This window comes from Dipodomys merriami, unplaced genomic scaffold (genome assembly GCF_024711535.1).
Source record: "Dipodomys merriami isolate MVZ:Mamm:240054 unplaced genomic scaffold, mDipMer1.0.p SCAF_6, whole genome shotgun sequence".
NCBI lineage: Eukaryota > Metazoa > Chordata > Mammalia > Rodentia > Heteromyidae > Dipodomys > Dipodomys merriami.
The window spans coordinates 29184939-29204774 of NW_027206179.1; positions in this window are offsets into that span (position 1 = coordinate 29184939).

Sequence of the window (19836 nt, forward strand, 5' to 3'; positions counted from 1 at the left end):
TTATTCATACTTCTGTAGGATTTTCAGGATATATGGCTACGTGTATAATATTCATTTCTGATTAAGTCTAATATGATCTACCTTTTGACTGCTTTTCCCTCCCCATCTAATTCTGTTTTCACTTGAATTTTAAAATTGATCTTGTTTATTATCACACTTTTATCTCCATCATTATTTAAGCAATCCTGGGCTCATTTTATTTATATTGTATTTTATGCATTTTTCATTAGCTATATTGTAGAACTGATCATATGCTATATATTTGTACCCTTATCTGGATCTCAGGATGACCCAATCCTATACTGTGGTGAGTAGAAAATACATAGAAATATTCAAATAGTGTTGTTAGCTATTTTGATACATAATTATTATTATATGAAAAACAACCATTTTTTTAATTTTATTTTTTATTGTGAAAATACTGTAAAACAACCATTTGTTAAATAAATATTTCTTAAGGTGATAAGCCATGTTAATGTTAAATATGAATTCAAATTTAAATATTTAGACATTTTTGTCATTTAGAATTTTTCCAAAGTAATTCAGCAGGTTAAAAATAGCATCAAATCAGACTAATTTTGATTTTTTAAAAATAATTTACTTAGCACAAGATTTTTCCAGAATATTTTTCAATCTTAATGAATACTTAATTTCTTTGTGATAATACTGTGCTCTCTGAATATGACAATTATGTCAAATTATCACATCCTTACCTTTTTCATTTTCAATAGTCAACAGCTATTATTTTTATTAGTTTGGTTTTGGGGAAAAATCTAAAACTGCAAGAATTTTTTATTTATTTGTTTTTTCAGGTAATGGGTAGGTTTATTCATCGTTCTGGCTGTCACCAGGCCATCTTGGCCCTCCACGCGGCTGGGAAAGGCCTGGGAAAGACCTGGGAAAGAGCTGGGAAAGAGAGCTTGGAAAGAGCTGGGAAAGAGAGAAAGCTGGGAAAGAGAAGAGAGCTGGGAAAGAGGGCATCTGGGCCTGGACTAGGCCTTATCTAGGGTATGGGTGGAGAAATGTGTAGCCACATCAAATTCAGATGTGACCTCAGAGGATGCAGATGTGACCTCTTCCAGGTGTCCCAGTTGCCTAAGTAACGCAGGTACTGGGCAGAGACTTTTCTGCGAGGAGGGTGGAGTCTGCTAGCCATCCAGGAGCAGACCTTACATTCCAGCCTTTTAATAATCATAAAACAGGGTGAGGATTCTCTCTGGCTACTTCCTGCTGACAAGGGGGATTGACAATAGGGGTAAAAGGCTGGAATTTGATTCCCTCCCAGAGAAGGCAGGGAGCAGCAGCTGTCCCTTGGTGGCTTGAGTCCTTAGATGAAGTCTGGAGAAGTCTCATGAGGCATTGAGGGGCTGAAAAAAAAAATACTAGAGAGCAAATAAATGGCAAGAGGAAGGCCTTGGGGCTGAAAATGTTGGTAGAAATGTCTCTAGCTACTTCTGACATCTGGCAACTAAGTACAGAAGTCAGGTGACAAAGGAAAGAATATAAAATCCTGTTGTTAATAGGTAGACAGGTATAGACATTGGATGGGCAGGCTTCTTACTTCTATTGACCTCCAGCTTTGGTTAATTTTGAAAGGGCAGGCACAAAGTAGCTGATGTGATATCTCCTCTTACTCCTCTCCATGTTCCCTTGTTCCCCAGACTGGCTGAGTCTAGGTACTTGTTGCTGGGATGGCTTGCTCCAGTTGGTATTCAAGGAGGTTTGAACTCAGAGCCTGGGCACTATCCCTGAGTACTTCTGTAAAACTGCAAGAATTTAAGACTCTTCTACATGTACTACTTTATTGTTTTTCAAAAAACGGTTACATAAATATAAGAATTATTTTACAAAGCAATAACTTTGCTTAGTTCTAGGTTAGTTTTTTACAGGGCCTATGAAAGTTGATGAACTTTCTGAAATTTGGTGAATATTATTTCATATTTCACTGGTAGAATATTTATAAGGTCATACTTCATGCATCAAGGATTACATTCCAAAGTTCCATTTGTATGACATGTCAAGAATATTTACATGGACAGTTGCTAAAAAAATGAATAGAATGACTACTAGTGACTACTGCTAGTACAACTTAAAATAGTTAAGATAATGGAAACATTTTACAATTTTAGTGATTATACAACTTTGTGAATGCTACGGAAATGTGCATTTAAAAATAATTCATTCAAATAGAGTGAAAACAGGGGTTATACAATGGGGGAAGAACATACCAAGAAACAAACAAAAAAATTACATGGTACATTATAAATATGTTAGAAACAATAGCAAGAAAAAAAAACACTTATGTCCCTATCTTGCTGTTCATTTTGCTTAACATCATTTTATCTGGTCATATGTACATAGCTTTTGACCTTTTCTGCTTGTCTCAGACATACACTCGTTATTGCAAATAAGGGAAATCATGGGACCTATATTTCTTTGGTATTGGCTTACTGTTGCTTTGTATATTCCTCCCCCATGGTATAACCCCTGTTTTCACTGTATTTGATGTTGGTGCCCTGCATCTTGTATTTACACTTCTCTAATTTGGGAGGGTAAGGGAAAAAACAAAATGCTTAAATAGGGATAGAGGTTGAACCATTTTAACAATGAGATGTACAAGACACTATGTTGAAAAACAAACTTTACAATTTAGAAGTGGGGGAAGGGGTGTAGAGGTGTATGGAGGAAGGAAGAGATGGTAGGGGAAAAACAAAGGAGGAGGTAATGCTTGATAGGAAATGTACCCATAACCTTGCTCATGTAACTGTAACCCCTCTGCACAGTATTTTTACAATAAAAATGTATTAAAATAAAAAAATAATTCATTCAAGTTGGATGCCTATAATTCTAGCTACTCAGGAGGTTGAGATCTGAGTGAGGATCAGGGTTCAAATCCAGCCCGGGGAAGGAAAGGCTGTAAGAATATCTCCAATAATCAACTAGAAAACCAGAAGTAGCGCTGTGGCTCAAGTGGTAGAGCACTAGCCCCAGAGTTCACCCCTTATGACCAACAGATCAAAAAAATAATAATAATAAATAAATAAAATGGTTCATTCAGGCATTAAGAATTTCATTTAAACAGAAAAATGTGAGAAATTTGTTTGTTGTTTATATGAACCTATCTATCAGCCTGTATTTTATCACCCTATATTTGTATAATAAAGCAAAGAAATACTAGAAATAGAATTAACCATTTTAAACTAGTAAATTGCCCCATGCTCTCAAACTTTGTTATTTCAAATGTCATGATCACAGTCTTGCACAACATAATGACATATCATTCAGTGATATATCACATATGCAACAGTCCCATGTGGCTATTATGTCGTAGAAACATTTTTATTGCCTGGTGACATCAGAAATATTATAATTTCATTTTGCAATGTATTACCCAGGTTTGTGTTAATGCCTCTGTAAATGAATCTAGTTGTACTGAAATGTAAATGAATCTAGTTGTACTGAAATGTAAACAATAGAATGCTACATGGTTATGTTCAGTAAAATGAAGTCAATATGATCGCTACAGAGTTGATAATGAAAATTAGTGACTGTAGTTCTTGCTCATGGGTTTACTGTAGTAAACTTTGTATTTTTATTTTAGCTGTATTCTTTCTGCATACATGAACTATACTGTGGAACAGCATGACATATTAACCTTGAGACCTACTCATATATCTTGTGTTTATTGTCCCTTAATTGCATTGTAATTGTAATGATTGATAGTCCTTTTCTGTGTAACCACACTCTACAAAGAATGACAACAATACAACTGTCTAACAATGCATGTCAAAGAACAAGTTTCATTAGTTAGGGGTAAAAGACTGTTTTCCCTTCATGCAGCACATGAGTGATGCTGAGCACAATTTAAGGAACTTTAGATGTAGAAAAAAAAACAATAAAAATATGTGTACATTCATAGAACTCTCGGTTTTTATAATCTTGAAAGATAATTATCTTAATTATATCTCTTTAGTTATACAGCGTCTTATTTTTATTACCAAAGCAACCTTAACTTAATATGTTTTGAATTGATTTTTTGAAACTTCATTTCTGCATAATTTGTTTGCCACCATTCCACCTGTCTTGCATATGCCCTTTGGAGTATATAGCAGAGAGATCTCCAAAGAGACACTATGGAGGTAAATAAAAATAAGAGACTAAACTGTTTATTTCCACCATTAAAAAAATTATCAAATATGACCTTATTAATCGTTGCCTTTCCAATTACAAAAGTGAAATTGGTGATTTCACAAGACCTTTTAAAAGTAAAGAGCCCATAGGAAAAACAATGAAATGAAAACATGTTTCTTAGAGAGTTAAGGTTACACAACAGGCGTTTAAACACGACTGCAATGAAGCTTTGTGAATTTTCTCTGTAAGATATTCTACTAATAGGAGGACAGCATGGATCAAGAGCTCTCTGCCCACCAGGGAAGCAGTACTAGATGCAAGTGAGCACCAGTTTAGTCTAAAACAATGGCATTCAAAAAATTGCAAACTGTGGAATTTAACTGAGAAAGAGATGAACTCCAAGAGTCACTGCAAACAAATTATTTCAATAATTTAATGCTGAATATTTTAATGGTATGGATATAACTCCTGAATATAGTTGAGTTGGAGTCAAATTTGAGACTTTTATAAACTCGCCAAAATAAACTTAACATCAGAAATAAATTACATTTATTTTGCATTTCTAATTTTTACATTATCTTGGGCTTGGTTTAGAATGCTAGAAAATTATCCAAATGTCTGTTTGGTTTGGTAATACATTTTAAACACAAGTGATATTTTGTGTATAATTTCCCTATTGTTTACCTTTCCCTTGTAGTATTTTTTCTTCAAGAATGATCTTGAGGGGCTCGGAAGGTGGCTCAGTGGTAGAGCGCTTGCCTTGCATGCCTCAGGCCCTGGGTTCGATTCCTCAGCACCATATAAGCAAAAATATAAAAGTCAGAAGTGGCGCTGTGGCTCAAGTGGTAGAGTACTAGCCTTGAGCTGAAGAGCTGAGGGACAGTGCCTAGGCCCAGAGTTCAGGCCCCAGGACTGGACCCCCCCCCAAAAAAAAGAATGATCTTGAATTATATAGTACAAGATACAGTATTAGTCAATAATCTTTGATGTGATTAAGTGAAATTATAACCCTATATCTAGATAGGTGGATAAAAGAGGTCCATGTATTCTAGGACATTCTTCTATACTTAATGCTTTTTTCCACACTTTTTGGATTAAAAATATTTAAGAAGAATACTTATTAGGGCATGTTCTATTTGAAAAGTTTGAGCATTATAATAATATAATGAAATATATTTGAAAACAGGTGTTATTTTAATAGCAACAAACTTTTATGTATCTAAGCTAAATTTAAGTCAGTGTAATGAAATACAAGGCATTGATTTAGGCTTTTACATAATAATTGTGTCTAAGGAAGGCACTTTTGGAATGTAACAGAACAGGAACAGTGTAAATAATTCCATCTTATTCTCTGATCAAAATTACAAGCATATTTAAGGCATGACATTGATTATTCTTCACTTCCAGGAAAACTGACAAGAAAGGCTAATACTACCTAGTAAACCAGAGAAAGAATACAGGCAAGAAAATCACACTATTGCAATAGTATGATACTTGAAGGTATAATATAGGTACTTTAAAAGAAAAGGCGGAAATATTTTTTTAGTTCTATAAATGACACAATTGAAATTTTGATAGGAATTGCATTAAATTTGTATATCAACTTGGTGGTATATAAATTTTACCAATATTGATCTATTGTTCTATGAACATGTGAGAATTTCCATCTTTTGATATCTTCTACAATATTTTTCTTTAGAACTTTATAGTCTTTATCATAGAAGTCATTGATTTCTTTGGTTACGTGTATGCCTCTGTTGTATTTTTCCAAGTATATTTTCAATGAGATTGCTTTCCAGACTTTTTTTGTCAGTGAATACACTGGGTTGTACACAAACTACTATCTTGTCTGTTGATTTTGACTACTGCTACTTTTTTGAAGTGTAAATGTTCTTCTTATTTCCTTAGAAGCTTTTAAGTAAAGTCTTATCAACTTTAAACAGTGGTAGATTTCCAGAAAAAAAACTCAAATATTTAATTAAATAGAAACAAGAACTGACAAATAGCATTCCATCAAATTCAAAAGCCTCAGCACAGAAAAAACATAAACAACATGAAGACACCACTTATAGTTAAAAAAATGCAAGGTATTATTTTACACAAGAGATTGATATCTAAAAGACCAAATAACAAAAATATAAACTACAAATGAGAAAATGAACTGAACAGATGTTTCTCAAATGAATAAAGGCAATTGGCCAATAAATATATGAAAAATGTTGACAATCTCAGCCCTCAGGGAAATGCAAATCAAAACTTCATTGATATTCTATCTCATCTCACTTCCGAATGGCTATCATCAAAAAAACATCAACTTCTTGCTGTCAACTTCTGCTAGTGGGAATATAAACTAAAAAGCCACTGCAAGTATCAAAATAAGGGTTCCTCAAAAAATTAAGATGGACTTCTATATGATCCAGCCCTATCACGTAATGGTTTAGTCGCTAAAGAACGAGAGTTGGTTTACAATAAGGATGATGCTTCAGCCATGTTTATCATGGCACTATTCAAAATAACCAAAATATGGAATCAGCCCAGGGACCTATTGATTGATGATTGAATAAACATTGCTTCCTTCATTCATTAAGAAAAATAAAAATAAAATTGTATCTTTTTCTGGGAAACATCAGGTATTGGTTTTTATCATGATAAATAAAACAAGCTCATTTCATGAAGACAAGTATAACATTTTCACTCATTTGGAGAATCTAGGGGAATATCACAAATCATTCAGTGAAGTAAAAAAAAAGAAAGTAGAAGGGAAACAAGAAAATGGGCAAGAGGATGGGAGATATGATGGAAAAAAGTAATGGAGGAAGATAATACATGTTTTATGCATGCATGGAAGTGTCAGGATATATAATTCCTCACTTTGTATTATTCACAAGATGCTAAGAACAGAAAATGTAAAAATATAGTAATGCCAGTAGGGTTAGTCATAAGTGAATATATGAAATGCAAATAGCTTAGATAGTTATTGGTTATAAAGGCAGTTAGAATTAGAAAAAAATATCTTTGTTTCTGAGTTTTAGAACTAACTGGATTGTTATGTAGTTAATGAAATAGGGTCTTAATGGGTAGACTTGGCTTAATTTCCTTTGTACTGAATTAGAAATTTTAATCATGATGTTCATGCAAAAGTGAGAGTAAAATCCACAGAAAATATTTACTAGTATGCCCTAAAATTTCAGTGGAAAAAAGTAGGTTTATATTAATGTTTTGGTGGTATATTTTTATTTATTTACTTACATATTATTTTAAGTTCTATCAAACACATATACTTTCTTATTTCCATGAGATACATACCATGTGAATTAAAATGTTCTATAGGAAGAGAAGCAGAGAATAATAATTCCAATTACAGCCAATGTTTTCAGGACACTGGGGTTGTTACTTTGATGTATAGTGTTTCAGAGGAATCTAGACTGGTCCATTCATTATGTTCTTATAAGCACTACTTGGGTTCCTATTCTCAGTATAGATCTCAAAATAACTCACAATAGTTCTTTGGTTATGGTAAACTCAGTGAATTTCTTGTATACTTACATATCAATGGTAAAACTTGATATTTCATATCGGCCAGTTCATCTAATTTTCTAGAAATAGAAAATTTGAATTTCTATGGAATCAATATAGGTATCCAGGTTGTACCTCATGCCTTTCCAGAAATAGAGTCCGTCCATCACCATGAGGCTGTGGAATTTAAACTGAATCTCTAGATATATTAACTTACCATTGAAAGTGAACCTGATTGGGACTTGTTATTCTAATCCTTTGCACCCAATTTGAGACTACTTCAGTACAGAACTGACATCAATGTTAAACATTTACACAGAAGTAGTAAAAGTTAACACTCCTTTACTACTTAGAGTTTACTATATTACTGTGAAGAATGGTTCATTTTTCTCCACATGTCAGTGGTGCCTTTCAAGGTTGTGCTGTGAAAGAAAGTTTTGTTAAAATACTTGCGAAGCAGCCAGTGGAATACATTTACCTACGTGTAAAGCAAGCTCTTTCAATGCCTTGGTTTTGGATCTGATAAGTCTACTAAAATATGTACTTATTTAGTTCATTTCTAAATAAAAATATTCAAAGTGTTGGGTAAAGTTGTTTATTTTATTTCTTGAAAAACACTTAAAATTATAGAGCATAGTTACTCAGAATAGCTGTTAAGGAAAATTCATAAGCACTACTTTTGTCATTATTGATGTTACAAGTGTTGTTTACTCCTTTGCATTTATAAAACAGAAGATCACAACATATTCCTTTTGAGTCAAATAGCATCTGGTAAAATATCTTTGACTCTAAATACAAGAACACTTGTTGCCAAAGTTTATATTTCAATTCAGCAATACCAAAGAGACACTCATAGTAACAGTGTTATTATGTGGGCAAAGGCCATCAATGACTGAAGGGAAGAGTGGATTGGACATGATGCTCTGAGCTAAATATCTGGAAGAAATGATGAAAAATCTCAATATTTAAGTGAATGGGAAATTCAAAAAATAGCTAGCATGCTGTTGAGAATTCTAGTGAACAAGGACATGCATGTTTGAGTGAATGGTAAGTTTTATATTAAGATGACATTCAGAGTTATATGCTCCACTACAGGAGCAAAGGGGACTACAATAAAGGAAATAAATCTCAAAAGGAAATGATAAGTAAGTGAATGATTCATAAATAGGAACAAGATAGAAGAGAAGGAATGACACAGTTAAGAATGTGTATGCATCTTATAAAAGATGGATTGAATATTCTGCCTACACAGAGTAATATCTGCCACCTAAATGATGAAATTTTGAGTAAATGCATGAGAATTGTCTAAAAATATTTTGTTTGGAATGTACTGTAACTAAAATGATATCTTGAGAAGAATTGACAGTCAGTATTTGATATGAATAGATCCCAAATAACCCAAATATTTTTAATTAATTTGTTAATATACTTACCTAAGCATAATTAAAAAGCTATGAAAATGCTTAAATACATTCTTAACACTTTTATATTCTAATGTATAAATTTAAGCTTTAAACTTAGTAATAATCCTATCATAGTGTATGTACATATATATTAATTAAGAGAGTTTTGTTACAAATTTTCTCAACATAGAGGAACAAATAACTAGTTCATAATATTCAATTTTTAAACATTAAATATTCATAGGTTAAAATAATTTTATTTCATTGCTTTAGAGTGTTCTGTTGTATTTTTATGTTATTTTTGTGTTTTATTCTTTATGGTTTTTCATCACTCAGTCTTAAAAGAGTTACTCTCGTTTGTCCTCAACGCAATGATAAGGTATCATATCCCCATTTTTATATTGTATTGACCACATTCACAAGTATTATTTCAAAAGATTTATTTCAGTATAAGAAGGATAAATATAGTCAAAACACTTAATGTACATGTGTGAGAATAGAACAGTGAAACCTGTTGAGAATGATTTTAGAACTGGGAAGGGAGGATTGAGGGAATATGCCAGAGGGGTGAAAAAGAAAAGAAGACTGGATAACAAAGAAAATAATTCCAATTATTTATCTTAAAGTTAGCTATTGATAAACAACTATCCTTGTGAGATCAATGAATGTAATCATATCTATTGATAAAATATACAGAAACTTGGAAAAACATATGTGCAAGAATATTTTGTGTAGAATGAAAAGTAATCTGTGTCTGAGTTGCCTTCCAGACAACCGAGAAAAGATGAAGTGATATATGTTATCTTCTTCTACTTTGAAACACAAGTTAGATTATAATAAGTTTCATGTAGTAGAAGACAGATTAGATGTCATCTGAGAAGTCCTTGGACTGTCAAGAGATATTCCATGTTTTGTTTTTTGTTTTTCCTTTTCAAAAGCAGACACTAGTCTTATCATATGTCGTACTTCTATTGCAAAGAGTGAAAGAATCCTCAAAGAATAACTGCTATAAAATTAACTCACTTGGAATTTATAAAAATTACCTAAAATATAGAGAAATTTAAGATCTCACACAAATTACACAGAATGCTGAACTTTAAAAAAGATAACAGATAGACATCATAAAACTTAAAATCATTTCCTTCCTTAACTACACTTATGATCAAAATCAAAGGAAGAAGCCATGATTACTTAATTTCCATCTGGAAAAAAACAAACAAACAAAAACAAATCAAAATAAAGACACTCATCAATCAAGTCAATACACAAAAATACTAAAGCTACCAGCACAACTATGTTTATTGCAGCATTATTTACCATAGCTAAGATATGGTAGCAATGCAGATGTCCCTCAGTAGATAAATGGATCAAGAAAATGTGGTATATATACACAATGGAATTCTATGCATCAGAAAGAATGACATTGCCTCATTTGTTAAGAAATGGAAAGACTTGGAAAAAATTATATTAAGTGAAGTAAGCCAAGCCCAAAGAAACATAGGTCCCATGGTTTCCTTTATTTGCAATTACTAATATATGTCTGAGACAAGCAGAAATAGTCAGATAAGTTGATGTTAGGCAAAATGAACCCCAAGATAAGGATTCAAATGTTTTTTTTCTTTCTTGTAATTGTTTCCAATACATTTATAAGATGATTTCTTTGTTGCTTTGTATGTCCTTCCCCATGATATAACCCCTGTTTTCACTGTATTTGATGTTGGTATAATTTGTGGATGGGAAGGGAAAAAACAAATTGTTTAAATTGGGATACAGGTGGACCCATTGCAACAATGAGATGTACATGACGTTATGTCGAAAAATGAACTTTACAACTTTGGCCGGGATGGGAAACGTCGGGAAGGAGGAAGGGGAGGGAAGGTATGGGAAGGGGAAACAAAGGAGGAGGAAGTACTGCTTGATAAGAAATGTACTCATTATCTTGCCCATGTAATTGTAACCCCTCTGTACGGTATTTTCACATTGATAAAAAAAAAAAATTACCCACCAACCAGCTTCAATAAATCCAGCCACTATGAGGCAAAATGTTTCATATTTAGCAATCATGTACTCAAGAGATGAATATCTGTGGTGGTTGACAAAAGCCTTATTCTCAGAAACACAAATTACATATAGACAGATAGATAATAGATAGATAAATGATAGATTGATAGGTATCTAGATATATTGATGACTTGTCTCAAGGAATAGTATGTAAGCTTTGTTTTATGGATACAATCTTTATAAAAATACAAGTTTCTACCATAATGATGCTTTTTGTCAAAATTATAATGGCTTTTCCACAATTTTGTCTTTTTAAAATTAAATTTAGCATATATTAATTTTTCCCATAAAAAAGAAAACATTTCTTACACTTCCATATAGAAGTTTCAGGTAGATGACAGAACAGGAAATATGAAAGTGTTCATCCTTATTGATCATAATTTTCGTTGTGATGATGTATTGGGAGACAAAGATATGTAAATTTTATCTTACAAGCATGGACTTGACAACACTTGATCAAAAGAGAGCATTCGGAATTATGAGATGAGTGGGGTGTGAGACATCAAAACATACAAAATGTATTTTTTCATAGAATGTATGCTTTCTTATGAGAGATAATGCCTAAATTCATAAAAATATTATGTATAGCTGTGTGCTGGTGGCTCATGCCTGTAATCCCAACTACACAGGAGGTTGAGATCTGAGGATCAGGGTTTAAAGCTAGCCAGGGCAGGAAGGTCTGTGAGACTCTTATCTCCAATAAACCACCAGAAAACCAGAAGTGGTGCTGTGGCTCAAGTGGTAGAGCTCTTGCCTTGAGTTGAAGAGCTGGTGGACAGTACCCAGGCCCAGAGTACAAGACCCATGACTGACAAAAAATGTATACCAATACATACATACATACATACATACATACATACATACATACATATATACATACATACATACATACATACATACATACATACATACATACATACAAGTACCTTATAGCATATACTTAAATTGAGGCAACAGGAATGATATTTTGATAATTATCCTTATATTTAATAAATATGTGGAGGAAGGCCTGAGATGCAGTTCAGTGGAAAACCACTTGCCTAGCAAATACTAGGTCTGGTTTAAATCCCACACTACACACATAGGAACCAAGCTTTGTGGAAAAGTGTTATCTACAATAAAACTTGGGACATAAAACAAGTGAGGTTAGCCACAAAAAAGATTGGAGAATATGGCTCCAAAGCTGAGGGTTGAGTGCTGCACTGGAGAAATTTCCCTTTATTTATTGACTGTGAGTTAAAAATAAGTTATCATGATAGTGCTGAAAATGAAGCTAAAAGTTTATATCATAAAACAGAAATGTTTCTGAAGAATAATGACATATAGCATAGTATCTTTTTCTGGAACATTCACTCTCTACATGGAAAACCTTTAGAATGCTAAGGAGAAAAATAATGTCAATACAGAAACATATGGTTCTCAAATAGCACCTATGGGGAATTAGAAAGTTGAAAGGCGCTGATGATGCATGAAAATATCACTTGTTTATAAATTTTGGTTCTGGGGACTAAACTCAGGGAATGACATGTGAAAATTACAGCACTATTTCCCCTCACTCTTACCCTAAATATTTTGAACCTGTCAATACAACACAGCCAAGAGAAAGGGAGGTTGCAACACTTTTAATACACGGATGATTCTCTTCAGATAGTGTTAGAAGACTGTCTTATTTCTGACCCTTCAAATTTATTAATAGGTATTTTTACTTTCCTCTCCATGCCTACCACAAGCTAATAATAATAACACATGGCTGATGTCACTTCTTAATTCTTCAAGACAGACATGTCAATACAAAAGGAAATGCCTGGTATGAAAATAATTTCTCTGATCACATTTACACTTTTATTGTATGTATAGTTGATATATGTACATGTTTCCTTTTTAAGTTTAGCCTTCCTCTTCATTTTCTTATAACATGCAATAAGTCAACATATTGTCTTGACAGGTTTTCCCATCAGTGTACATTCAGTGTCTCACACATTACTTATGTCATAGGATACAAATGACATATGTTATTTAACAATTAAAGTGTAAAAGTAAGTCACATTTATTAACATGAGTACAAAGGAATCTGGCATTTTATTTTTAGTATCTATAAATCAGAATCTGGGTAACACCATATGATGAAGATCAGATAACTACATATCTGAAGATTTTGTTTAAAATATTTAATTAAAAGAAATAATTGTACATGGTAGCTAGTGAATATAAATTTAACAGCAATAAATATTCTCCATTTTATCAAATCTCCTTATTTTTTCCAAGCACGTTGATAGATTTTAAGAGAGTCTATTCCAGAGCTCTAAAATTGTACAATTATTAGCAGTATAATATGTAAAGAATATTCAATCTAATGACAAAGTTGTCAATATACCAGTACATATTGATGTAAAATCCATTATGTTGCTAAATGATCCATTAGTAGGAATTAACTTATTATTTTAGATGATATATTATCAGGACAATGATAGTAATGGGAGTGATAAAATTAATTTGACCTATTTTAAAGAATGGATCCCTCATTGTAATATTTAGAGTACTTGGTAGGTCAGATGTCATTTGCCAGCACTATATAAATGTAATCTTTATATATTCTAAAGTTTTGAAAGAATAAAACAAAATTCAGCCTACACTTTTATCTAACTTACTTTATTATGCTTGTAAGTATTATTTCAAATGAGTGTGCATTATCTTTTATATTATAGTTAACAGGTGTCCAGAAAATCTTTATGTAGGTATACATTTCATTAACATTCATCTTAAAGTTTAAGATATTCATGCATTAGGTAATGGTAATATTCACTAAAGAATCTTTCAGATTATGCAGGCAATGAAAATGACTGTAATGTTCTTTTGACAAGAAATGTCATCTATAAATGTGTCACTTGGAATTCTACATTGAATAAGGTCATCACTGAGAGCCTTTTTGTTTCCGTTTTTAGTAAATGACCTCATAAATGTCTTCAAGTTTCTATGTTCCTATATAAATGGCACCTCTTACTGAAATATGAACTTTTAGTAGGTCATTTTTCAGCAGTCACTCAAAAGAAGGAGTTTGAACATTACAGCCATGGGAGTCAATATTTTCCTAGGGGAAAACCTAACAATCAAGCAAAGATTCAAGAGTTCTCATATCTTACAATAACAACTTTTATTTCAAAATTATCTTTTGAGGCCCAAGTATGCTCAAGGTATAATTTTAAGATACAGAGCCATTTCACAGCCAACAATAACAATTGTCATAGAAAAAGAGATCCAAAGAGAAGCAGTATGTTTTCCCAAAGGTAGCTCTATGAGAGATGCACTGAGAGTTGTCAAGGAAGACATTGGTAGGAAAGTCTGAATACAAATTTTATAAATATAAATTGGGTAAAGAACAAAGGCTAAGACAGAAGCCATTATATGTGAAACTGTGAAGTGGCATCTAACAGCTTACAGAAATAGTGACACTGTGTGATAGCCAACTAATGATTGGAGATATAAACTTTGAGTATATTGAATATACCCTTTATTAATGATTACTTAAGTAGTCAAAATTGTTCAGGTTTTCAGATGAGTACCTACACTCTTTTGCACTCAACTGACAGTTTAAAAGCTTTTAATTAGATAGGATTCTGAAATTTATCTATCAGTGTTTCCAACTTGATACTTTAAGTATAATTTGAATGAAATAAAAGGCATATATTTGAAAATACTGTTTAGTTTTGACAAGTAAACATATTTACTTTACTACTGATTTGTACAAATTATTTAAATATCCATCAGTAAGGAGGTTTCCTGTGCTCTGTGATTATTTTTTTTTTAATGAGTGATTTCTTAGGGGGTAACTATGCATGCCTCATTGGAATTTCTTAAAAATTAATTATTAAGATCTTGACTGCCCTTTGTTCCAGATTGACTTTTCAGGGTGTTTCTGTTGTTGTTAATAACAAGTAGTTTCAGAATAATGATAGTGTACCTAGTTCAAGGCTATATTGACTTCTTTTGTAATAAAATAATGTCACCCACTGAAGAGAGGATACACAGACACATTTTCATTATAAAAGATTCACATTACTTGCATTTATAATCCATCTCCTACAACATAAACTCTATAACATATCCATGTTTGTAGTGTGTCACCTGATAACTTCTCTAGGCCATATGAGAACTAGGATTCAAGAAATTTCAGGCCAAACTCTAATAATCTCTCACTTTATTGTGGTAAATAATAACCAGCATTTTAGCCCTAGACTTTATAAGTGTTTTCTACCCGTTTTGATTAGATGGGTAGAGCCAGGAATGATTGCAGCTTGCAAATCACATATGGTTCACATTCATATTCCATATCAGATCTGGTGACAACAATGGAATATTCAAAGTAAAATGACTTTCTGAATGTCAATGTTTAAGGGTTTATATCCATTTATGACACTTGAAAGGATCAGGAAATATAATTGCCAGAAGAAAGTTACCTGAGACAGTCACATGTATAAAAATCATAGTGATATGTCAGTTGTTCTCCAATAGTCTTATCTCCATTTAGGTGGTTCAAAAAATTTTTAATCTCACAAGCAGAAAGGAAAATCACAGTTTGTCTAAACACTAAAAATATTCCTTGGAATAAGTCAATATAAAAGCTTTTTATAATCATAAGGAGTGTAATATTAAAGCTTTTTCTGATAATAAGGAGTGGGTTATTATTATTGGACAAAGTCGATTTTCTCAACACTGAATTTATTTTTCTTACAACCTTATTGTAACAGACATTGTAAATATCCTCAAACCTTTACATAGACTAATGGCCTTGTTGTTGTTGTTGTTGTTGTTGTCATTCATGGGGCTTGAACTCTGGGCCTAGGCACTGTCCTTCATCTCTTCAGCTCCAGGCTAGTGCTCTACCACTTGAGGTAAAGCACCACTTCCTGTTTTGTGAGTGGTTTATTGCAGATAAGAATCTCCCTGATTTTCCTGCCTGGGCTGGCTTTGAACCGGGATCCTCAGATCCCAGCCTCCTGAGTAGCTAGGATTACAGGTGTGAGCTATCGGTGCCAGGTTTAATGGATGGCCCTTTGTACTCGGGGAATTGTCAATAGCTTGGTCAGATCACTGACAGCAGAGGGTGAAGACTAGTATGTGTTTAACTTGATGAGACATACACTACAGTTACAGAATCCCATTCCCTTTGCAATTTCTGGATGAAACTGGATTTACTAAATGGAACTCATATCCTAATACTTGAGATATTCAACTTCAATAAGAATTTTACAGTCAAGAAGGAAGAATAATGAAGTTTATGGTTAGGTTCTTGTCCAATTAAGTATAATTTCATATATCCTGTGTCAGATTGAGTCTAAGATATATCATTGTTCTTGGTAGTGAACATATAGCACTTTTTAGGTAAGAATTGATTAAAATGTGGTGATACTTTACATCACAACTGTTTTCATAAATTCAATACATTTGCTGCCCTATCTTTTAATCAGTGTCCTCCAAGTTGTTCTCATGAAGTTCTGGTCTCATTGTCCCTATATTTAAGTACAAATGAGAATTTTAGAGGTAGATTGAAAAAATGTCACCTAGTATCCTGAAAGGAGATGGTGAAGAAAATAGCTTCACATATCCATATTTTGAGATTAAATCAAAAAGGCAAAACAGATATAAGGAAATGAATTAAAAGAAAACACACCTATGCAGGCACATTCTAATTATTACAAATGAGGGACAAATTGCAGCCTATGTTTCTTTGGGTCTGGCTTAGTTCACTTAATAATTTTTTTAAAAGTCGTTCCTTCTGAATGATCCGATATCACCCTTCTGATGAATGAGTAGATTTCCATTGTGTATGTATACCACATTTTCTTGTGCTTATAAATCTACATATTATCACAGTGCTGCTAAAAGACAAAAAAATTATGCTTAGGCATGATAAATTATAGAGGACCGTAGGCATTCACACAGTGAAATCAAAAGTGGATATTCTTAGGAGAGGATCACAAGGGCTCAATAGCTATGTGTTAGAAAACTGAATCATGAGTGTTAGGAAAGATCAAGCAGATGAAAGGAGAGAAAGAAGGTGAAGACCTTAGCAAACCAGAACAAGATTTAATAAGCATTGCAGAAAGACTCCAAGTAACATTGAGCAGGATGGGAGAAAAAAAAGAGTGGGGATTATGGGGGTGTGTGTGACTAATTTTTATACATTCTAGGGTGGGTCTCTTCTTTGAAATTTCTTTGTCCATTTCTCCTGGGAATGTATTATCAGACTGTCCTGCAAACAGGACAGAGGTGTCCTCCTGACTCCCACAGCAGTCCTGTACTTTCAGATAAGGCCAAGACTGGAATTTTCCAGAAAGTCAGAAGGAGTTTATGTACTGTCTTGTATGTAAGTTTATCTGTTGGGGGGGTGGTAAGGGGATCACAGAAATGGTAGGACAAATGGTGAACAAATGCAACAGTGATACTCACTAGACATTATGTTGAAAGTGAACTATACAAATTGTGGGAGAGGAGGGTTTCTAAGGAAAAAATGGGAGAAAACAAGGGAAGGAGTGACAGTTTTCCAAAAAAGTCTACTCATTACCTGACTTACATAACTGTAACCCCTACCTACATAAACTTTACAATAAAAATATTTTTTAAAATATCCTACAGTGCACTTCTCAGAATTTAAAAAATGTAATCTAGATTTCTTTTTTGAGATTTTAAGACAAAAATTAGAATACAAAATAAGACTCACTTTAAAGACATCTAAGGTTCACCTCATTCTGCCTTTCATCTGAGGATCTGAGAACATTCTGCAGCTTTTCATGACTTGCCAGAGGCCCTAGTGCTTCTGGTTCTATACTCATGTATGTGGCAATGTCGGCCCTATACTTAATGAACTCCCATAGCTTTATTCCTGTGGAGAAAAATTATTGACCTGTTATTGTAAACACAAAACTTTTCATTTGCCCAGGAGTTTTCACCCAGCATCTTCCTCTGCCCAGGTTGTTGGGAATAAATCTAAAATTATATATGTACATACACATACATATATATATATATATATATTACACTAGCTTTCTAACATAATTTCTAAAACTTGCACTAATCAAACACAGTAAAAAAAAACAAAAGATTGCATCCATATCTAATTATTTCCCATAGGAAATATTTGTTATTTTCTAATGATTCTATTTCTTCATCAACATCATTCAAATACATATTTTTACAATCTCCAAATATTTTTGAAGCTATTTTACTACAGTTGGACTTGAGATGCTGACTAAAATCATTTTCCCATGCACAGCAAATTCATATTCTGAGATAGATGTGCTTGAATGAACTTCAATATGGCTTTTTCAGTTCAGTTGTACCTCCAGTGAGGACATGTCTATCTAGGTATTCTCCTAGTTTTATAATTTAACTTAATATTGGTTTAAGTTTATCCAGGACACTATGTGATTAGTATACTGGTTAAGATAGGTACATATTAGGTACCTGGCAAAAATTATGTGTTTTTATCCATGAGATACAGGTGATATTATATGTGATATAATATTTACAAGAACAATTGTTGGAATTATATTCATTCCTTAGCCATTAACAGCTGTGAAGCAGAAGAGACACTGTATAGTAAGCATATTATATATTTACTCTCTATATAGTAAGTGTACTGTATAATTATTATCCAAGTAAATTGCTTACATTTGAAGACTCACAAAAATAGCCCTGATAATGGTCATGAATCCATAATCATATTCACCATAAAAACAATTATGTGTGAGGAAGCATGCCAGTATTTCATATGACCTTGCTTATTGGTTATTCTTATGATTAAGAAATTTAATTTGGAATCAAAATTTTGCATTCATTTTTGTTTTTGTATTGGGAAACTTAAATTTTATACCCAAAATGTGGTTTATTATGACTACAACTCATTAATACTACATTGAACATATTTATTTAGTTTTTCCTGACAAACAGGAGATTCTTGAAAGTTATTTCACATGTTAAATGGGAATGTGAGGATAAAAATGTAGCAGGTCAGGCATTAATGAAAAGCTATAGAGTTCTTCTTTAGATGCACATATGAACCAAGAAGCTACGAAAGAATAGAGTATATAGGAACATATTACATATGAAAGTTACATAGCATAGAAAAAAAATCTCTGCAAATTTTGAAATAAACCTAATGCCTTTCTTAAATTCTATATGTAAATTATTTTCCCTCAATAGTTGGCATGTCACATAATCAAACAGGTAGAATAGAATGAGCCATAGACAGCAGAAATTGCCTTGAGAAAGGAGAAGCAGTTGAAAAGAAGTGTCACATTTTTAAATGACCAACAAGAAAGAACTTCCATGTCCTTTTGACAATCTAAACTCCCTGAAGCCACTGTCTCAGCATAACAGCATGAAGCAATGACAAATAAGTGGAAGTTAGCTGAGGGACAGCTTGTGTCAGATAACATGCACAAATAATCTTCACCATTTGTTCTGTGAACATCATCAAGCTGTATTTAGAGATATTAGTTGGATACTGTGAACACAATTGTGTTATTAACAAAATCATTAAACCAACATGACATTGTGCTGTATGTTTATAATCCCTATCGTGTGGGAACAGGAGATGGGAGGATAAGGGATTGAGGACAATTTGGGTAAAAATGTTAGGGACATTTTTCATAAAGAATAAGCCAGGCAAACTGGACACCAGTAACTCACTCTTGTAATACTATCTACGCAGGAGGCACAGATCTGA